The sequence below is a fragment of the Nelumbo nucifera genome, chromosome 1, assembly GCF_055504915.1.
Source record: "Nelumbo nucifera cultivar China Antique chromosome 1, China Antique-T2T, whole genome shotgun sequence".
Lineage (NCBI taxonomy): Eukaryota > Viridiplantae > Streptophyta > Magnoliopsida > Proteales > Nelumbonaceae > Nelumbo > Nelumbo nucifera.
In genome coordinates, this window is record NC_142649.1 from 20,329,173 (window position 1) to 20,350,856 (window position 21,684).

Genomic DNA, 21,684 nt, shown 5'->3' on the forward strand with positions numbered 1-21,684 from the left:
GAACTAGGCCAGCACTACACATATTAATATATTATATTTGTTTGTTAAAATCAAATATAGTTTGACTATTAAGTAAACCTTCTTTTGGATGTTGTCCTTAAAATTTATATATAATAAATATTAAGTCAAATTATATTGATTTTTTTTTTGAAAATTGATGCATGGAGTATGTATCTATACGTTTTAATAAAATGTTCTGGCCACTGGTTTCTGGGTTGGCGGTTTGACCGTTTATTTCGATTGAATGGCCCATTTTGACAACAAAAATTAAAAAAATTAAAAATAAAAAATGACCAAAAACTATTGAATAGGTCGATAGGTCGATGATTCGATCACCCGAGTCAACGGGTCATTGACTGATTCAACGGTTTTTGGCCAGAGACCAGGTTTAGAGTAAAATGGAACCAATTGCTTGGACGATTACCAGGCCAAACGGTCTGACCATCCGGATCAACGGCAATTCGAAAACCATGCGTTTTATTTCTTCTATCATTTTAAAGTTGTCTCAATATCTTCACACTTTATATATTATATATATATATATATATATTTATTTAATGTTCAAGTAACTTATTTATAGTCGTATGTAAATACATGAAGGTCTTGATCCACGGTTTTAGGATTTTAGCTTAGGAAAATTCCCACGGTCATATCTGACTTTTAGTCATTTTTCCCACCATATGTATTTAATGGTTTTGATAGCATTCGGTAGGTCATGAGATATAGTGGACCAATCACCAGTTCACCACCACAGCTCTTTCTTTCTCTCTCTCTCTCGTTCAGAGATGGAATAACCCACCTCCTACTTTGATATCATTCTTTGTTGGTATGAAAAAGTTGATTATTCTCCTAAGAAAACTAAGAGGAATTGAATAAGAACAAGAAAGAAAATTTAACAACATTGACCCTATATATATATATTAACCCGATCCATTCCCATCTGAGAGAAACAATTAATGCAATATGTGAAATGATCTCAGTCATCACCTTGAGAAAGAAATTAACAATGTTTCTTTGAATCTCACAATGCAAAGAATGTCTCTCACTCTCTGTGTATATTGTCATGTAATGGAGAGCAACATCATCTGCTTGAACTCCTCGAAATCAAGCTGCCCGTCCGAGTTTGTGTCAAACCTGCAAACAATCTGCTCGCAGCCTCCGTCGTTCTCCGACCACAGCCCAAGTCTCACCAGCACGCTCTGAAGCTCCTCACAAGAAATGAACCCATCATTGTTCAGGTCGAACACCTTGAATGCCTGCATCAAGTCTTCATCTGCTTCCTCGACTGGATCAGATATCGACTTGCAGAAGAGGATGAATTCTTCTAAGTCTAGGCTCTTTTCTCCCACAATCTCTTCCAGGTCGCCTGGGACAATGTGGCCACCAACCTTGTCAAGGAGCCAAACTAGTTCATCAATGGATAGACGGCCGTCGCCATTGACGTCCAACCTCAAAAATATCCTCTCCAAGTCTGAATGCTGAAGGTGGCCACCAGACATGTTTGTACAGATAGTTGCAAGCTGCAGGAGGAAATGAGGATTATATTGTGAAGGAAATCGTCCTAAATACTTGGTGAAGAAGAAAAATAATCAGAGCTCTGTAGTTGGAGTTTTCTCAGCTAATTTCCTTGCCTCTTCTTTACTGGGTTCTGGACAAAATTCTATTTGCTTTCATCTTTGTGATAGAAACCGACTCATATATATATATATCAATTACCAACTGGGTTTCAATGAAATGACGGGATCCCTCCGGGGAAGGGGGAACGCTTCGCTGTTTGTTGGTTGTTTTCTCCAAACAGTCAAACGTTTCTCCCAGCGAAGAGGGAGTTACTTCAACCTTAAAATGTACAACCAAGACATGCTTTCTCTACTTAATCTGGATTATATTAGCTGTACTTTATGGCTGTGTTAGGGGCTGTGTAACCTATAATTACACCCCACATCAGCCATGCAATCAATTAAGTGAGGGATTCTAGTGGGAGAAAATACATGGTTCTACCCCATTGGAGGATACATGCGTCCTAGCTAACAAAGCCATTTTATACAATAAATATAAAGTTTAGGATGGGTTTAAGAGATTTATGCTTTAGTGTCAAGGGTTTGGCTAGAATTTTGATTTTAGGGTTTAGAATTTAAAAGTTACTTTTATTGATTAAAGTTTTAAGATTTAAGGGTTTAGAATTTAGAGTTTAGGGTTTAGGTTTTAGGGTTTAAATATGAAAATCAAGAGGTGGAAGGATGCATGTCCTTCAAGGGGTAGGAGCCAAGTATTGCCCTAATCCATCTCAAATTCTATCTTTATCATACCCACCTTATCTCAAATATGACTATTATGCAAAATTCATTTAATCGGGTTCGATACATTTTCTAGGTTTCTATATTAAAACATTTAAAACTTATTTCTATAATTAATAAAAGCAATAAATCTTTACAAGTTATTGCTATAATTAATAATATGAAAGTTTTGGTGGAATTCAATAGTTGTTGTAATAGGTGTTTAAAGTGGAATGCAAAATGATTTCTAAAATAAAAATAGATTAATTTTAGGGTGATTTCTCATATTTAATAAAACTTTTGGAGGTAAATGAAATAATCTCAGTCGTCATGAATCACATTTAGTAGATAAATAGCCAAGTGGAGTTACTGAAATGCTGAATGGAGCATCTTTTTCTATTTTGAAAAATTTCCACATTTTTTGTGCAGCACATATTTTAGCAGTTGCAAAACACCACCTTAGACTTTATAGCAAAAGCATGATCAATTAATAATTTGCAAGAAAAAAGGCATTCATTCCAAGTTTCTCACCATCAAAATTGATTTTTTTTCCTTTTTAACCCACCGCCTGGAGGGCCCAAAAACCAATGGCCAAAGTGGTTCTATTTTCGGGTCAAGTTTTAAAACCTTGATTAAATGCACAATTATTCAATTATTTTTTAATAGTTAATTAGTAATGATTATTATTTTACTAGCTATTTATTTAATTATTAATTATTTAATCATAATTTATAAATATGTATATATGGGAATATTAATTAATTGTTTGTTTTACATATTTAATACTCTAACTATATAATTATTAGTTAACTATTATTTCATAATTATAATAATTATTTTTTATTTTCTTATTTGATTAATTATATATTTTTATTCAATTACCTATTTAATTATTTTATTGTATAGTAATGATTATTTTATTATTTTGATATTTATTTATATATTAATTAATGATTATCTATTTATAATTACTAGTTATGTATTTATTAAAATAACTATGTAATTATTTATTTTAAGTATCCATTACTGATCATGTAAATACATAGTAATTGTTTAATAAATATCTAATAATATTAATTAAATAATTAAAATAATTATTAAATAATTTCTAATTAATATTTTATAAAGTAGGATAATTATTGTTTTAGTTACTAAAATACTTATCAAAATAAATAGTTAATTAAAATACCTATTTTAATTAATTAATTATTAAATAATAATTATCTAATTAATTTTTAAATGCTCAATTATTTAAATATTATTTAATTATTGATATTTTTTTATCAATTCCACTATCTTTAATCATTTTATACTTAATTAATTGTTAATTAGTTTATTAAATAGTTAAACAAGCTTATTTATATCCATGGTTAAAATAGTCAATTGTCATTTTTTCAAAACTCAACATTCACATGTCAAAAATTAGAACAACATTCTCTACATTCAAATATCAGCACTAAGAAAAGTTCACCAACTCAGATGTACCTCTAAAAGTAGTTATTACATTTTAGAAGCATTGGAATTTCAAACTTTAGTACATAAAAATGAATACTGACCTTAATTAATTTGTACTTGATTTGTCTTCAAGACGGAGAAAAAGTGGTTGGCAAACGTTTTTCTGGGATTTGTTGACAACTAGATGCCATTAGGCACCACATCAATGGAACAGTGAATAACACTTAACCATTGAGGGAAGCGTTAAAATAAAGCTTATCCCAATGGTTGGCACGCACATAAATCAAGACCAAATTTTATCAATACCTATGCATACGAATCAGCGTGATGGGATAAATGCTGATTTGGTGATGATATGACACCATTTATCAAATAAACGGAAGCCATACCAAACACCTCCTAATTGTATTGCTTGGTGTTTATTATGACTTTCTGTCAACTTCCCACATGTGTTGGCTTTCTCATTATATCATTTGGGTTTATAGCTTTATAGGCCAGCATTTAAAGCCAACCATTCAAACCATAAGGTTCCATAATACCTTAAACAGTAGTTAGGGGTGGGAGACTACTTTCCTAATAATATCAAAGAAGGTAGGTTGGGTTGGGTCGAGTTGTGGGTACCCACTGGGTTAACCACTAATGATACAAGTGTTAATTACTTAACAATTTTTTATTAATTTTTTTTCACTTTAATCAACTCAAAATTATAATTCATAACTAATGCATTAATTTCTAATTAATTATTGCAAAAAAATTATTGACTAAAATTATTTTCGTTTTGGGCCAACAGATCACTCATATTGTCATAAACCTAAACTTGGTCAAAATGGTTCAATGGCTTAATCCGATGTGGGGCAATTCAATTCACCCATACTTTGATCTGAATTAACCTAAATACAACTAGTTGGTGGCCCAACCCAGTACCCAAACCAAATTAACCCAAACACAAGCATGCGATTTGGACTGTCCCAATTTGGGACTAAAAATGGACCCAACCACATCAAGTCCAAATTGACCTAGATCTAGTTCAGATTAACATGGTCATATTTGGTTTGAATATCCCAAATGTAACCAACCCGAAGGATGGCACATGAACCAGCATGACCAATTTGGTTTGAATCATCCAATCCATATCCGAATGGTTCAACCAGGGACATTATAAAGCAGCCCACACCTGATTGGTTTGGGTTGTTCAATCCAGCATGAGTTTGAATGGCTCAACTGCACTCGATTCAATCTCGACCTATTTACGAACTCAAGCACATGGTTTAGGCTGGCCTGGTCCGGTTCGGACCCAAGCAGCTCAGTCAGACCCAAAACCCAAATACAATCAAGTACTCTTAAATTTAATGTACATGTAATGCGATTTGAACCTTGCACACTTGTATGGAAGATAATCACTTTTACCACTAAGCCATGCCCAACTAAGTTCTCAAAAGAAAGTTTTAAGTTTTAAGTAATTCTCATAGAACTCAAGTTGTTCAAAGGTTAATGGATTGGGCAGGTGAATTGGGTTAAGGCAGGTTTGGGTTGAATCCAACCCATTTACAACCCAACTCAAACCCACCTAGTTACCACCCCTACTAACAGTATACATGCCTCTTAATGCCAATTATCATTTTGTTGATCATGAATCATTTAATGGATTTCTCCGGATAAAAGAATTATTAATTTAATGGTTGAATAAGATTGAAAGGGACCCATGTTGATCGTATGTGTTTTAGTGATAATAATAACGAAAAAGTATGGATAGGTTCAATGCAGATTTCTGAATTTCACTATAGAGCTATAAACATTTAAAATGTCAAAAACTCCCATTCTATACACCAATGCCCGCCCGTGAATGCCATTGGCATCAATTCCGAGCTGGCACCCACCCCAACTGTACTTTGGGCCTAAAAATTCTGACCCTGGGCTGAACCATCATTCACCCTAATAATAAACTCATTGAAAGTATTAATATCATGAAAAGACATGTGTGCAGTTGTATCTAAAGATTCCTTAGATGAACTGAAAAGATTTGCTGATAAACTCATTGACTTCACTAATAATCCAAGTTATAGGGGAACAACAGTATTAGATGATGGAATAAAATTTCTCCAAGAAAGAAATTATGCTACTGTTGAGTTGGGCCAATTTCTAGTTATTGGGCCTAGTTATTTATTTCTTATTTTTAAATTGTTAAGTCAGGAAGTTGTTGGGCTTTAGGCCCATTAATTTATGTTTTTAAGTTGTAATTGTTCAGCTACTTAAGTAGCCGCCCTACTAAGGGCATTATTGTAATCTCTAATTCTTTTAAGTTGAGTATATAATATAAAGAGAGGTTGGCGGCCATAACTAATTCAATTCTGGTTGACATCCTACTCCTTTTCTTCTCTACTACTGAAACTCTTCACCTTCTTCTTCTTTCTCTTCACAAGGAATTTATCCAAAACTGCAATCAATGATTTCTACTTGGTATCAGAGTAGGTTGAAGGTTCCTTGAGTTGTTCTATCATGCAACCCTAGATCGGCCGATTGCATGGTGATTTAAGAGGCTGGTCGAAGATCTTAGGTAAGCCTAGTTTTTGGTGGATCTGTTTGCCCTGTAACTGGTCTAGGGTTTCCCATCAAAATCAGGAGAAACTAGAGAAAGGGGGAGAGTCATGTTTCTGTTGGACTCTTCAATTTTGACCTAGGAAGTGGCACCCTGATTTTTTAGGGTTCCTTGGAGTTTTCTGAGGGGGACGGTTCAAGTCCTACTTGGGAGGACCATCTAGGGCACCAAAAGTTATTTATTTGATATTCTTGCATATTACAGTAACCTTCTATCCCCTTTTTGATAATTCTGGAGGGTAACGGAGTTTAAAACAAGCCCGGGAGTGAAATGAGACCAGTGGGAGGAGGTGCCAGAGACCTTTTCGGGGCTGAAACCATTACCACAGTTAAGTTGGATGGTTCAAATTACTTAGAATGGTTACAATCTGCAAAGATGGCCATTGGTGCTCGTGGAAAATTAGGGTATATCACTAGTGAAGAAGTGAAACACGAAACTAACAGCTCTCGGTGGGTACAGGAAAACTATATGGTGATGACTTGTCCATGTAATTCGATGTTGCCCCATATAAGTAAAAATTTTTTGTGGGCAAATACAACTAAGGAAATATGGGATGGGCTTGCAAAAACCTATTCACAGAGGGAGAATGTTGCTAGGACTTATCAGTTGAGAAATCAAATTATTGCTACAAGGTAGGGAGATAGACCTATTGCTGTTTACTTTTCAGCCCTTAAAACCCTGTGGTAGGAGATTGACCATCTGGAGACAGTTGTTTGGGAAACCACTAAGGATGCAACTACCTATCAGAAGCTTTTAGAGAAGTATAGGGTTTTTGAATTTCTTGCTGGCCTTAATCTCGAGTATGATGTTGCAAGACAACACATTTTTTTCAGGGAGAGTGTTACTCTCACCCAGGCATATGCCTTTGTGTCAGGGGAAGAGAGCAAGAGAAATGTGATGATAAAATATTATGTTTTTGATCAATCAGCCATGGTTTGCATTGTGAGACATAAACAAAGAGGAGACTGGGGTGGCAATGAAATCAAGAAGGAAGACAAAAATGATTTGATTTGTGACTACTGTAAAAAGCATAAACACACAAGAGATATTTGTTGGAAGCTTCATCCTCATCTGGTGCCGAATAGACTAATAAACAAGAAGGGAAATGCTTACATGGAAGTCACTGGTGACATACCGGCCCCTCCCACTGCAACTACTCTAGAGTCTGTTGCAACTGCTGCAGTGAGGGCCGAACTTGAGAGATATGGGTAGTTCCAAAATCAATAGGATACAATCAGTTCTAATTTAGTAATAGGTGGACAACTAGGTACAGGTGGTTCTGGTGGAGCACACTCTACTTTCTTTGCTCACACAAGTAGTTTACATGCCACTGCAAATTATGTTTCTACTACAGGTAAGGAGGGGCCTCCTTGGATTATAGATTATGGAGCCTCAGAGCACATGACCCATAGTTTCACTATCTTTTCCTCTTACCAGCTCTATTCTGGCAAAGACAGTCTTCACAGCTGATGGATCTCATGTTCCCATTGCTGGGAAGGGGTTTGTCAAGATTAATGATTCCATTTCCCTTCCCTCCATCCTTCATGTTCCCAGATTGAATACTAACATGTTATCTGTTAGTAGTTTGACTAAGAACCTGAATTGCTTAGTAATTTTTTCTCCTGGTCATTGTGTTTTGCAGGATCTGGATTCAAAGAGGACGATTGGGAGTGGTCATGTAGTGAATAGAATCTACCTCTTGGATGTGCTTCCTCCTCATCAGGGTTGTTATGTCAGCAGGGATAGTGAGTTAGGGTCTGTGAGTTAGATTATGCTTTGGCATAATCGTTTAGGTCATATGTCTTTTTCTTCTTTGAGTTTCTTGTTTCCAAAGCTTTTTGAGTCTGTTAATTTGTCAAGTCTGAAGTGTGAAGGTTGTCAACTTGGAAAACATTGTAGACATTCCTTTAAAGCTAGTAATAAAAGATGTTCATCTCCTTTTGATGTTATTCATTCTGATGTGTGGGGACCTTATCATGTTCCTTCTATGGGTGGTGATCGATATTTTCTCTTATTTGTGGATGATTTTTCTCGATATTCTTGGATTTACTTAATGAGATCCCGAGATGAGGTACCATCCTTGATAAGGCAATTTCATCAGATGGTGCTAACATAGTTTGTGATACGAATAAAGGTGCTCAGATCAGACAATGTTAGGGAATATTTTGAAAAGCATCTTGCTTCGTATTTGTTAGAATATGGTGTTGTCCATCAGAGCAGTTGTTCCTACAGTCTACAACAGAATGGTGTTGTAAAAAGAAAAAACAAGTACATTGTTGAGATTGCAAGAAGCATGATGATAACATCTACAACTCCAGTTCATTTTTGGGGTGATGCAGTTCTCACAACAGTCTTTTTAATTAATAGGGTGCCCTCCCGTATACTTGGATTCAACACCCTATTTAGTCTCATTTTTCCTGAGGGGGAGATGTTCCATATTCCTCTCAAAGTATTTGGGTGTTTTTGCTTTGCACATATTCTTGGTCCTCATTGTTCAAAACTTGATCCGAAGGTAAAGAAGTGTATCTTCCTTGGATATGCAAAAAATAAAAAATGGTACTTCTGCTATAGTCCAGTCTCTAGGAGTTAGTATGTTACTATGGATGTCACATTTTTTGAGTCCACATACTTTTTCTCAAAGAATCCTTCTTAGGGGGAGTGTTTTGGGGAAGTGAGTGAGCAGTCTATCCTTCTTCCGGTTCCAGTTCCTGTGTCCACTCCTATGTCTGATCCTCCTATGTCACCTACCTTACCACCTCCCTTGCGTCCTGCTTCTTAGCATTATTCACAACAGAGCCTTCACAGGGAGGTTGATTTCATCGCAGTAGAACTCACATCACTTCTTATCGGTTCCTTGGAGACTCCAGATTCAGCTGACACGGATTCAGGTATTTCTCTTGATCCCTCTACTATTTTAGTTTCCATTGATTCTACTAATCCCATTAAAAGATAACCTGGACCTTCCTATTGCTCTTAGAAAAGGGAAGAGAAAGTGTACTTCTCATTGTATTTCACAATATTTATCCTACAGTGGACTTTCTCCTTCCTACCGTGCTTTCCTTTCATTTCCTTCCTTTGCACCAGTTGCAAAGATGACTTCTGTTTGGATACTTCCTTCTCTTGCTGCCACATACTCTTGACTCCTGTTTCAACTTGATGTGAAGAATGCTTTCTTAAATGAAGATCTACAAGAGGAAGTGTATATGGATCTTCTTGCTGGTTTCTACAATGATGCTGAAAAGGGAAAGGTATGCAAACTTAAGAAGTCACCCAGAGCATGGTTTGATAGGTTCAGGAAGGCCTTGGTTGCTTTTGTCTACTCTCAGGCTCAATCTGACCATACCTTGTTTGTGAAGTGGAGGGGATCCTTGGTGTCAGTCCTTATTGTTTATGTGGATGATATTGTTGTCATAAGGAATGACCTAAGTGAGATTGGCAGTTTGAAGAAGAATCTACACAGGGAATTTGAAATTAAGGATCTTGGAGAGCTTAAGTACTTCTTGGGCATTGAAGTTGGAAGATCAAAACATGGAATTTTCATTTCCCAGAGGAAGTATGTTCTGGATCTTCTACAAGAAATAGGGAAGCTTGGAACAAAGGCAATCAGTACTCCTATTGATCAGAATCAAAGAATTAATGCATCGGAAGGTGAGCTGGTAAAGGACATTTGGAGATATCAGAGACTTGTGGGGCGGCTACTGTATTTGTGTATGACAAGACTAAACATCTCTTATGTAGTGAGTGTGGTGAGTCAATACATGCATGCCCCACGAGTCCATAAATAGGAGGCTATTGATAGGATTCTTGCTTATCAGAAGGGACACCCAGGCAGAGGCATACTATTTACTAATCATGGACATTTGAAACTAGAGGCTTATACAAATGCTGATTGGGTAGGATGCCTTGATGATAGGAGATATATTTCAGGAGTCTACACCCTTGTTGGGGGTAACCTATTCTTGTGGAAAAGTAAGAAACAGATAGTGGTGGAAAGATCAAGTGTAGAAACAGAATACAGGGCCATGGCACATGGAGTTTTAGAACTTCTCTGGATCCGTTCCTTGTTAGGAGAAATTGGTGTAAAGGCAAAAGAACCTATGATGTTGTCATGTGATAATCAGGCAGCAATTAACATTGCCCATAACCCAGTTCAGCATGACCGAACAATGCACATCGAAGTGGATAGACACTTCATCAGAGAAAGGGTGATTTCTGGGGAAGTTTGTCTCTCATACATTGCTTCTGATCTACAACTTGCTGATGTTCTCACAAAAAGTGTTGCAAGAAACACGTTGGAGCATGATCTACGCAAGTTGGGAATGTGTGACATTTACTCCCAACTTAAGGGGGACTATTGAGTTGGCCGATTTCTCGTTATTTCTTACTTTTAAGTTGTTAAGTTAGGAAGTTGTTGGGCTTTAAGCCCATTAGTTTATGTTTTTAAGTTGTAACTGTTCAGCTACTTAAGTAGCCACCCTACTAAGGGCATTCTTATAATCTCTTATTCTTTTAAGTTGAGTATATAATACAAAGAGAGGTTGGCAGCCAGAATTAATTCAATTCTGGTTGACATCCTACTCCTTTTCTTCTCTATCGCTGAAACTCTTCATCTTCTTCTTCTTTCTCTTCACAAGGAATTTATCCAAAATTGCAATAAGTGATTTCTACTGCTACCGTGAACAAGAAAAAGAAGACATCAAGCTCTAGAATTTCAACTTGTTTTGTTGCTCTTAGGATTTAATGTAATCATTTGCAAGATGCACAACAATGACTTAATTGAGACCTATCTTGATATTTTCAAGACCTTGGAGACCAAAGGAGAAGTTAGAAAAAAGTGTTTAGGCTTTCCCCAAACTTTAAATTAAGCTTAATTATGAAATTCTAAATGTGGAGGTCAAAAAGTTAACCACCCGGACCTTTGGACTCGTCTACCAAAAGGTTCTAAGGTTGGACATAGTCAGTAGTTGGCTACCCATAAGGTAGTAGTTGGCTACCTTGATAGTCGAGACTAGTGTCACTAAATAGTTGACAACCCATGAGGCATTAATCGACTACCTATGACAATTGAGTCTGACGTCACATTGGCTCTAGCCTATAGTTAACTAATGAAAAGATAGTATTCGACTATCTATTAATTGAGAATAAATTGCATCAAGTAGTCAACTACCAAGAGATAGCAATCAACTATGAGGGAGAAAAGATTCTCTCTAGTGAGTAGTAGTTGCCTACTTGAACACGGTAGTTGACTACCTACTTCTGATGGGATTGAAGTAGTTGATCATTTTCTTGTACTAATCAACTACTTCACGAAAATAAATGAGATTTTTGACCATTTAAAGGATCAATTGCTCTCAAGGTTCGAAATATCGATACGCCTGATACGCCGATAGTAGCATATCAAGCAGTATCGATAGCTTCTTTTTTAGTATTTTTTTTGGATCTAGTTCAAAGGGGCGGGCCGATTTAAGGTCCCTCCACCCTCTGAACCAGTCAAGACCTCGAAACACCCCTTGTATGGGCATATCGGGAAGCCCCCAATATGATATGTATTGGTCGATACGACCTGATATGTATCGATATTTTGAGCCTTGATTGCTCTTTCCTCTTCTTGTAAGCCTTTAGCAATGTTGTGAACAAGTTCTAAACATTTTTTAGAGTAAATCTCTTCCCAACAACTTTATAATGGTCACAAGCTCTCTAAGCTTGATTCTTGCTATATGTACATGAGTTTGAGTTGAAAAACTCAAGTGAATTGGGCTAAAGTCTTGCATGGTTTAAAGTACTGATACACCCAAATGTATTGGCAGGAAAAGCTTGAAAATTCTATTTGTGTTTCATTGATTCTCTCCAAGAATCATTACTCTCTTCAAGTGCATAGCCCATATTTGTTTGTGCTCATTCTTGTATTTGAATAGTTTATTTTGTATTTGCATATATCAGTCTTTGTAGATGAATTATATTGTGTTTTATTTTCATATTTGATTAGTTAGTGGATTTCTTGTTGATAGTTGTTGAGTTTTTAAACATTGACCACTATAAAGGTTGAGATAGCACTTGTAAGTCTGTCTAGTTAAAAGACTTATTGACACCAAAGAAGTCAAAGTATTCATTGGATTGAATTGGACCTAATTCATTTGTAATGGATTTATATTGGATTGGATCTGATTGAACCAACATTTGGTCCATTAATAGAAGATAGGAATACAAGTGTCAATAGACCAGGTTTGATTGGAACAAATCTAAAATAAAATCATTTTGAGAAGATTGGACAATCCAAATGTTTAATTGGACCGGTCCAAAATGGTCCAAAGTATTCATTAGATTGGATTGGACCTGGTCCATTTGTAATGGACTCACATTGGACCAAATCAATTGGGCCAAATCCAATCCAATTGACACCCCTACCAGGGAGAGGACGTAGGCATGAGTTGGTCAAATCTCTATAAATCTTGTATGTGCTTTTGATTCATTGTGATTGTTCTTTAAACTTGTTATTAATCAGGGGCGGAGCCAGGGGGACCGAGGGGAGCCATGCCCCACCCCCCTATGGTTCAAAAAATCCCCACTATAATACAGTTTTCCATTTAAATTTTCCCCTCCCCCCACTCTCCATCTCAAAGGTTGGCCCCCCTATGGGCGCATCAATACTTCATTTATGTTTTGGCCCCCCCTATAACAATTTCCTGGCTCCACCCCTGTTGTTGATCATTCTACACACAATCACCTCACATTATTGCTCTACATTATTTTTGTATAGCACTCAAATTTGAAAAAAAACATTAGTTAGGGAAGAACCCAATTCAGCCCTATTGAATTAATGTGTTAAACTATTTAATCAACAACCCATCCCGTAAGGTACAACTTTTTCTTTGTTTTTTTGATTTATAGGGCTACACAATGGAGATAGCCCATCCACATCCATAACCTCCATGGGGTGTTTATTTAGTTAAAAATCAAAATCGAATTAATTAAAATTCAAAGATGAACAATCAAACCAAAAGCAAATTAAGGAAATATAGAAATAATTGAACTAATTTCTTATTCAATTATTTCAATTAATCCCACAATGAAATAAGGTTAATCCGGATTTTTGGTTAATCGATTTTTCAAATACAAAACTTTAATCTAATGACCAAAATACCCTAAAACCGAATTAATTGAACCGAAATACCCTAAAACTAAAATGGTGAAACCAAAAATAACCCAGATATCAACCCGTCCCATATATAGCCCCTTGTATATAAACTGCATGACACATGGATTCGTTCAAACCACAAGTCCATCATTAATTTTAATGCTGACCTCTCCTATATATGGTCCTATATCTTTTGTAAAAACCTCATAATACATGTATGGCCCATTACTTTTAATGTGAACCCTTCCCATATACAGTCCCATATCTTATATAGAAATGAGAAACCACATAATACATGGACTCATTCAGAATTTCACACCACGACAATCTTATATAGAAGATAGAAAATAGTACATGGATATTCATTCAGACCATGGGCCCATTAAGTTTGATGCCAATCCATCTCATATATGCTCTCATATGTTATACCCATGTAATTAACATACTTGCATATAAGTCGTTTTAAATTCTATTTAAAAATAATTAATTATTAAGTATTCATAAAATTAATAGAAATTAAAAATAATAAATAATAGAAGATATATAGAAAATAGAAAATTAACCATTAAGTAAAACTTGGATTGTAGTTGGACTGACTTAGACATAATCCAAAAAATAATATTGTTTGATTTGAACTTGTGATAGGACTCCTTTTATTTCAACTTTGCTTAAGAAGCTTCTGGCATCACATCGTTTTGGACTAGTTTTTGTTTTAAAACATTGAGTTTAATATAATTACTTGCTCTCATTACTTATTGGGTATGATGGTTTATGATGGTTCTTGTTTCAGTTTTACAATGGATGATTGCTCTTTCTTGCGTTTCACTGTTTCAGTGCTCTTTTAATTTGCATGGTTTTTAAAATCGATCCGTAGTCCGAACCGAATGGTCAGCCTGTGCTGATAAAAAAAAATTAAAAAAAAAGGTTAAAACCGTTCAAACGGTTTGAACAGTTTGAACTGCTAACCGTCCGGTTTAGCGGTTTGCTGACCAAAATCAATGTTTTTTTGAGAAAATCTGGATGATTGTTCTTTCTTGTGTTTCATTGTTTCAGTGCTCCTTTAACTTGCATGGTTTTTAAAACCGACCTAGAGACTGAATCGGTCAAGGGTCCGGTTACCGGGTCAAATGGTCCAACCGTTCGAACTGAACAATCGGCCCGTTCTAACAAAAAAATTAAAAAAGTAAAAAAAATAAAAAACGGTTAAAACCGTTTGAACAGTTAACTGCTTGGTTCAGCAGTTTACTGACCAAAATCAACGATTATTTTTAGAAAATCTGGTTTTGGGGGGAAATGGAACTGGTCACCTAACCAGTTCCTAGTTTTTCTGGTCCGACTGTCCAGTCCGGTCTGGTCCGGTTTTGAAAACCATGTTAATTTGGCATGAAATAGTTGATTATTCTCATAAGAAAAAATAAGAGTATGAGGGAGAAGGAAGAAAACTTACTTTCATTGACCATTAATCCAATCCATTCCCATCTAATAGAAACAATGAAATGATCTCAATCACCATGAGAAAGAAACAATGTTTTTTGAATCTCACAAAGAATGTCTCTCATTCTCTTTGCATATTGTCATGGAATGTAGAGCAACATAATGAGCTTGAACTCCTCAAAATCAAGCTACTCATCCGAATTGGTGTCAAACCTACAAACAATTTGCTCGCGGACCCCATCGTTCTCTGACTATAGGTCAAGTCTCACCAGCACACTTTGAAGCTCCTAATAGAGCTCGAGTTTGAATGAAAATCTTAGTGATTTCATTGATTGAACAATAGATATTTATACATGTATTTTGGAAGAGATAAGTTACAAAGATAAGAGTTAGAGGTTAATTAGGATAAGAATCTATAACAACAATGGGATAAACACTATCCCTAGACAGCCCCCTCAAGGTCAATGGGGGTTGATAGATATTGAGCTTGAGAGTGAGGTCCAGAAACCATGAATAAGGTAAGGCTTTAGTGAGGATATCAGTCATCTGATCAAAATTAGAGATGTATTATAGTGGATGATAATAGATTGATCAACAACCTTCTCTCAGATAAAAATGAATATCAAGAGATCAATGTGTTTAGTATGGGAACGCTGAACAGGGTTAGAAGTAAGAAATTTGACCCCCATGTTATCACACCATAAAGTAGCAAGTTAAGAGGAGGAAAGCCAAACTCAAAGAGGAGCATCTTTAACTAGAGGACTTCAACAGCGGTAGAAGCAAGGCATTGATATTCAACCTCCGTACTGGAATGAGAGAAAACCGGTTGTTTCCAAGAACTCCAGGAGATGAGATTAGGACCAAGAAAAATTGCATAACCACTCTAGAGCGGCGATCAATAGGGCAACCAACCTAGTCAACATCAGAGAAGCCAGAGAGAGAGAACACAAGGGACAAAGAAATAATCCATGAGTAATCGTACACTTCAAATAGTGTAGATTCTCTATAATACTACGCAATTGAGTGGGGTTGTTCAATAAATCTCCACTATCAATAGAAAGTCGAGTAGAGGAAGCCATCGGAGTGAAGGCAGGTTTTGCTTCATACATATGAACCTGTACCAGTAAATCATGCATATACTTGTGTTGACAGATGAATACCATCTCGAGTGTGATGCATCTCAATACCCAGAAAGTAATGAGCAGGACCAAGATTTCTAAGAGCAAACTAAGATGATAACTCAGAAATGGGAGAAGAGATGGTAGTGGAACTAGAGCCAGTAATTAGTATGTCATCAACATATACAAGTAAAGTAATCATTTTGGAGTTAGATCATGTAATGAAGAGAGAGGTGTCATCCCTTGACTCAACAAATTGGAAAGAGAGGAGAAAATTGCAAAGTCAAGTGAACCAATAACGAGGTACTTGTTTGAGGCCATATAAACTCTTGTGAAGTCGCACGCATGGTTAGGGAATTGGGGATTAGTGAAGTCACTAGGTTGTTTCATAAATACTTCTTCATCAAGGGCACCATGAAGAAAGGCATTGCTAACATCTAATTAGTGAATATCCCATTGAAAGGACAAGGCGAGTGAGAGAATGAGCCGAATAGTTGTAGGCTTAACTACTGGGCTGAACGTCTCAACTTGCTTCAATGCTAGAAAGAAATTCAGCCACATTAAGTATGAGAGATGTTGGTGGAATACACATGAACTTCATGAATTTCTACACATCGGAAGATGATCCATTCTAATGTTGAGGCAATTAGAATTGTCTACACTTATGCTGCAAGAGTCTAGTAGGATTAATTGCCAAATTGATAATGATGAGGTGTATGAGGCAAAGAGAGCATAACAAGATGTTCCGAGAACATCTTCTAGAAGAAGTATTTAGATGTAGAATTGATTTCCTTCATCTCATGACTGGAGTTGCCAAACTGAACTTTGATGGCTGTAGTTTTGGAAACCTTGGAAATTCTGGAAACCAAGGTATTTTCATAAATTCAGATGGGAAGATTCATTATACCCAGTGCTCATATCTGATTTGTTATGGAACAACAATTAGAGCTAAGACTTTGCATTATTGCAGTAGTTGAGGTTCATGCTCTCCCTTGACTTTCAAAGGTTGAAGGTGGAGGATGACTCTCAAATGACCATCAGACGGATGAACAATGTAGAGAAAGGGCTGTAGCAATTGAGGCACCATATTGAAGAAGGTAAAGCTCTTGCGTCCATAGTGAATATCTTACTCATTTGAGCAAGGATGTCAGTTAACGAATTTAAAAAGAAAGTGGTCCTTGGTGATTCTTATAAATATGTTGGAATTTTGAGTGAAGTGAAAGATTTCCATGCTTAATGCTGAACCCTTGTAAGACTATAGCTTCAATTGTGAAAAATCCAACCTCTTTGGTAAAGTAACTTATGGAGTCTAGAAAATGCCTTTCAGGTGATTCTAGTTTGAATTAACCGAATTTGATAACTGAATTTATATATCAAATAAAAAGAAAGGATTAACTGAATCTGATAATTTCTTTACTAGCTATGGGACTAATCACTTAGAAACAATCATAAGTTATTGTTTGAATTTTAAAATATATATTTTGTGTAGAGTCATGGATCGGAAAACAATCTCTACGCCTCTCATGATGCTTCGCCAGCAAACCCTGTAAGTCATCCCAACTTTATTTTTATTTTTCATGCACTTATAATTTTTTGGCATGAAAATAATATTCTATTTTCATTGTCTTCTACAAGATACCCAACAACTTGGATTAGGAGTATCTCATGCACGTGAAATAAGTCAGGAGAGGGAAAGAGCATCTCATGCACTTCAAACAAATCAGGAAAGGGAAGGAGCGTCTCATGCAAGTCAAACAAGTCGAGAGAGGGAAAGGGGGAATCTGAAGGGGAAGAAGAAAGTCCTTTTTAGATGATGTATATATTTTTCATTTTTTGGTTTCAAACATACAACTATCAAATATTTTATTGTAAAAAAGATTTATTTTTAATTTTTTCATTGTGTATAAATGTGAATTCAAATTACAGGTTGGTAAAAGAATTATTGAGCCTATAGGTTGATAAATGCCTTATTGGGCAAATTACACAAACAGGTGATGGATGCTTATTAAAGCATCTATAAAAGTTCTAGTGACGTTTAATTAAACATCGCCAAAAGCAAAAGTCTAAATAAAATGTATTATTTTTGGGGACGTTTATAAACATCGTGAAATCTCTCAGATTCGATGACGTTTATAAACGTCGCGAAACCTCTAAGATTCAGCGACGCTTATGAACGTTGCCAAAACGCTTTAATTAGCACATTTGTCAAACATCGTCAATTGTTTCGTAAACATCGCCAAAAGTTTTCGCAACGTATATGACTGCGACGTTTGTGCATATGTCGTCGAAAGTTTTTGGCGACGGTGACAAAAAACGTTTTTTCTGTAGTGGCTATTTGGTTAGTCATTTTCTCAAGAAGTGCAAACGAAAAAAATACAATAAAATCAACCGCTTCCATAATATTTTAAAAACCAACCCTGACCTATTTGTCTCTAGTGTGGCTGGTATGTGGTTCAACCATCCAGAATAACCTGTGATGTGATAAATAAATAATAATATATAATACATATATATATATATATATAACCATATAACTATATACATAATTTCATGGATGCCATACATGTACATAAATATAGGTGTTATACCTGTTTATAAATATATATTATAACAATAAAATCAAAATAAATCCAAAATTATTATTAACCATTAACACCTTAATTTTGTATGAGAGAACGAGAAGTCTAAAGTTCATATACAGAAAGGCTCAAGGAATCGTAAGTAGCATCATTCTCTTGAACTCCTCAAAATCAAGCAACCCATCTGAATTGGTATCAAATTCAGAGATCATACTCCGGCAACTGCATCCACTCCTCTCCTCCCAGAGTCCAAGGCTGGACAAAACCTTCTGAAGCTCTTCACAGGATATGAATCCATCCTTGTTCAGGTCAAACACCTTGAACGCCTCGACAAGGTCCCTTTCTTCATCTCCCTCAAAGCCAGCTGCAGGCTCCGCCCCGTCTGGCCTCGATATCTGCTCATAGAAGAAGATGAACTCTTGCAGGTCTAATCTCTCTCGTCCCACGATGGATTCGAGCTCGTCAGGGCCAGTTCGGATGCCAACCTTGTCCAGGAGCCAGCTGAGCTCGCCGAGACTAACGTAGCCATCGTCGTTCTGGTCCAGCTTCTTGAATATCCTGTGCAAGTCAACAGACTTGAGGCTAGCCATGCTGCAGCAGGAGTCATCAGAATTCAGGAACAATATGGCGCAGGTGGCATTGCATTTGCAGCCTTGCACACATATTCCGTATGCAAAGCTTCTGTATAAATAGAGGTGCAATGGGGATGATGAAATTTAGGCGAAATTTCCACTTTGTTCTAGCTAGTACCGCATTGAGTACGAAGGTGGAAATGATGAAAAAGTCGGCAAGGAAATTTCGGAGAAGCTTCTGAAGAGTTTAAGGGCCGTTTCTCTGCCGGTCAGTCTACATCTATGGACCACAACAACGTAACGTATATGAAAGATTGGTGCCCGAATTAACATAACTGAAGTAGGAGAAACCATTCAGGGGAAAAATCTAATCTTTTTATTGGTTTTCTTGTGGCAAAGAACAGGTTAGGGTTAAGTACTCTGCAACCCTATGCAGAATTCTAAATCACAACCCCCTAAACTACATCCTGCCCATGAATTTGGCATCAATTCACAGCCACAATTCATCCCATGTACAGTGGAGTCACAAAATTCTAACCTGGACTGATCAGTCATTCTCCTTTTTTTCATCCTTTTTTTCACAAGAATTTATTCAGATAATCATTTTAGTTTTGAGTAGGGATGACAATTTTTCCCATGATCCCCAACCCCGGGGTTGAGGATGGGAGTCGAGTCCCTGCCATGCCCCCCAAACCCAATATATATTAGGGTAAAATAAAAAAATCTCCCCTAAAGTTTTTGGCAATCATAAAAACCTCCCCTATATTTTCATTTTAACAAATACCACCCCTGAATTTTTTAGAAACTCGACAAAAACCTCCCTTCTGTCACCGTCGCAGACGGTAAATGTTAGACTGATTCACCAGATTTTTTTCAAATACTCATTCTACTCAACAAAAACATCCTTGAACGATCATCTCAGTAATTTTACATACAATACAAAATTACTGAAATATGTATTTTTGTTGAGTTAAAATGGGATCAATTCAGTAATTTTGTATGTAAAATAATTTATAAAAGGGTAGAATGGGTATTTGAAAAAAACTAGTGCATCAGTCTAATGTTTTCCATCTGGGATGATGATAGAAGGGAGGTTTTTGTTGAGTTTCTCAAAAGTTCAAGGGAGGTATTTGTTAAAATGAAACTATAAGGGAGGTTTTTATGATTGTCAAAAACTTTAGGGGATGTTTTTGTATTTTACCCTATATATTAAAATAATATAATTTATATTTTAATTTTTTTTCTATTTTAAGTAAATTTATTTTTCAAAAAAATACTGTTAATTAAAAAATTTTTGGGATTTGGATCCCATGGAGAACCCATTTCCATCGGGAATCAGGGATGGAGCATAACTTTTCTCCCCGATGAGGATTGGGGTTGGGGATAAGGATTTATTTCAAAGTTAAAATCGAAAACAAAGAATGTAATCCCAACCCGAACCAACCTTGTTGCCATTCCTAATTTTGAGTTTTGAAATGCAAAAACTAAAAATGGGCCAAAAAGTGTTTCGAGCATTTGATAAGAATTACTTACAAAAACAATAATATCATTGATCTTGCTAGCAGCAGATCGGACTCTAATTTAAAACCAAAGTGCTTTTGAAAAACACTAATCCTGAAACCATCCAAACTCGACATTAATTAATCATTTGCAAAAGCTTTAAGCATCAAAGGAGCTTCATTGAAGTTTCATTTAAAGTAAAAGCATTTTGAAGCTGCTTCCACCCAAAGCTCAAATTGGAACCTAGACGGCTAGACCGAGGTGCAACTTTTCTTTCTCTGTTTTTTAGACAGAGGTGCAACTTGGGCGGGCTCGAGTTGAGGAATTGTTAAAATTTCAATGGGCCTAGTTTAAAAGCCCAAAAATGCAAACTCTTCTAGTCGTAGTGGAGACGAGAGATAGAATTTGGGGAATTCACATCTGTACCCCACAAGGCCCCCCCAACATCCCACAGCACATCCCCGCCATGTGTTGGGAATATCTCCTGATGATGTACTAGAAATGATGATGTCATCATCAGGAGATATTCCCAATACACGGCGGGGATGTGCTGTGCGACGTTGTGGGGCGCCCCCTTGTGAGGGTGCAGATCTGAACTCGAATTTGGGGGTCTTGGTGTGGTTTGAAGGAGGCTATGGTAGCCCATTTACCTAAAAAAACCATAGAAAGAACGGAGGATTTTCTTGTAATTCTTTGAGATCCAGCAAATGCCAAATTGCCCATCCACTTTTTCCCTTGTAATAATAGTTCTCATTTTGTCAAATCTCTAAAAAACTTATGCTCGTTTGTGGAAGGAGGGAGAGGTTCCCTCAAGTGAAAGATATAGCCCTTGAGAGAATCTTAAGCCTTCGTTTGGTGGTGCTTATTTTTAAGCATTTAACGGAAAAGCACTTATTTTAGGTTGGAACCACACCAATAAGCACATATTGGTGTGCAATGATAATTTTAATATCCTTTTTAGAATCCATTAAAAAAGATAAGTAATTAAAGCATGGTGTGTTAGTGAAATTAAACTTTGTAAT

General features: G+C 36.3%; 2 pseudogenes across 1 annotated transcript; both read right to left on the reverse strand.

Annotated features, from left to right (window-relative positions):
- Positions 1–913: 913 nt before the first annotated feature.
- On the reverse strand, positions 914–1,823 carry LOC104605879 (putative calcium-binding protein CML44 pseudogene; annotated as a pseudogene).
- Positions 1,824–18,577: 16,754 nt separating this feature from the next.
- On the reverse strand, positions 18,578–19,266 carry LOC104605851 (putative calcium-binding protein CML44 pseudogene; annotated as a pseudogene). Its single transcript, XR_016081228.1, has one exon. The product of XR_016081228.1 is annotated as a putative calcium-binding protein CML44 pseudogene (transcript).
- Between the last annotated feature and the right edge of the window lie 2,418 nt (positions 19,267–21,684).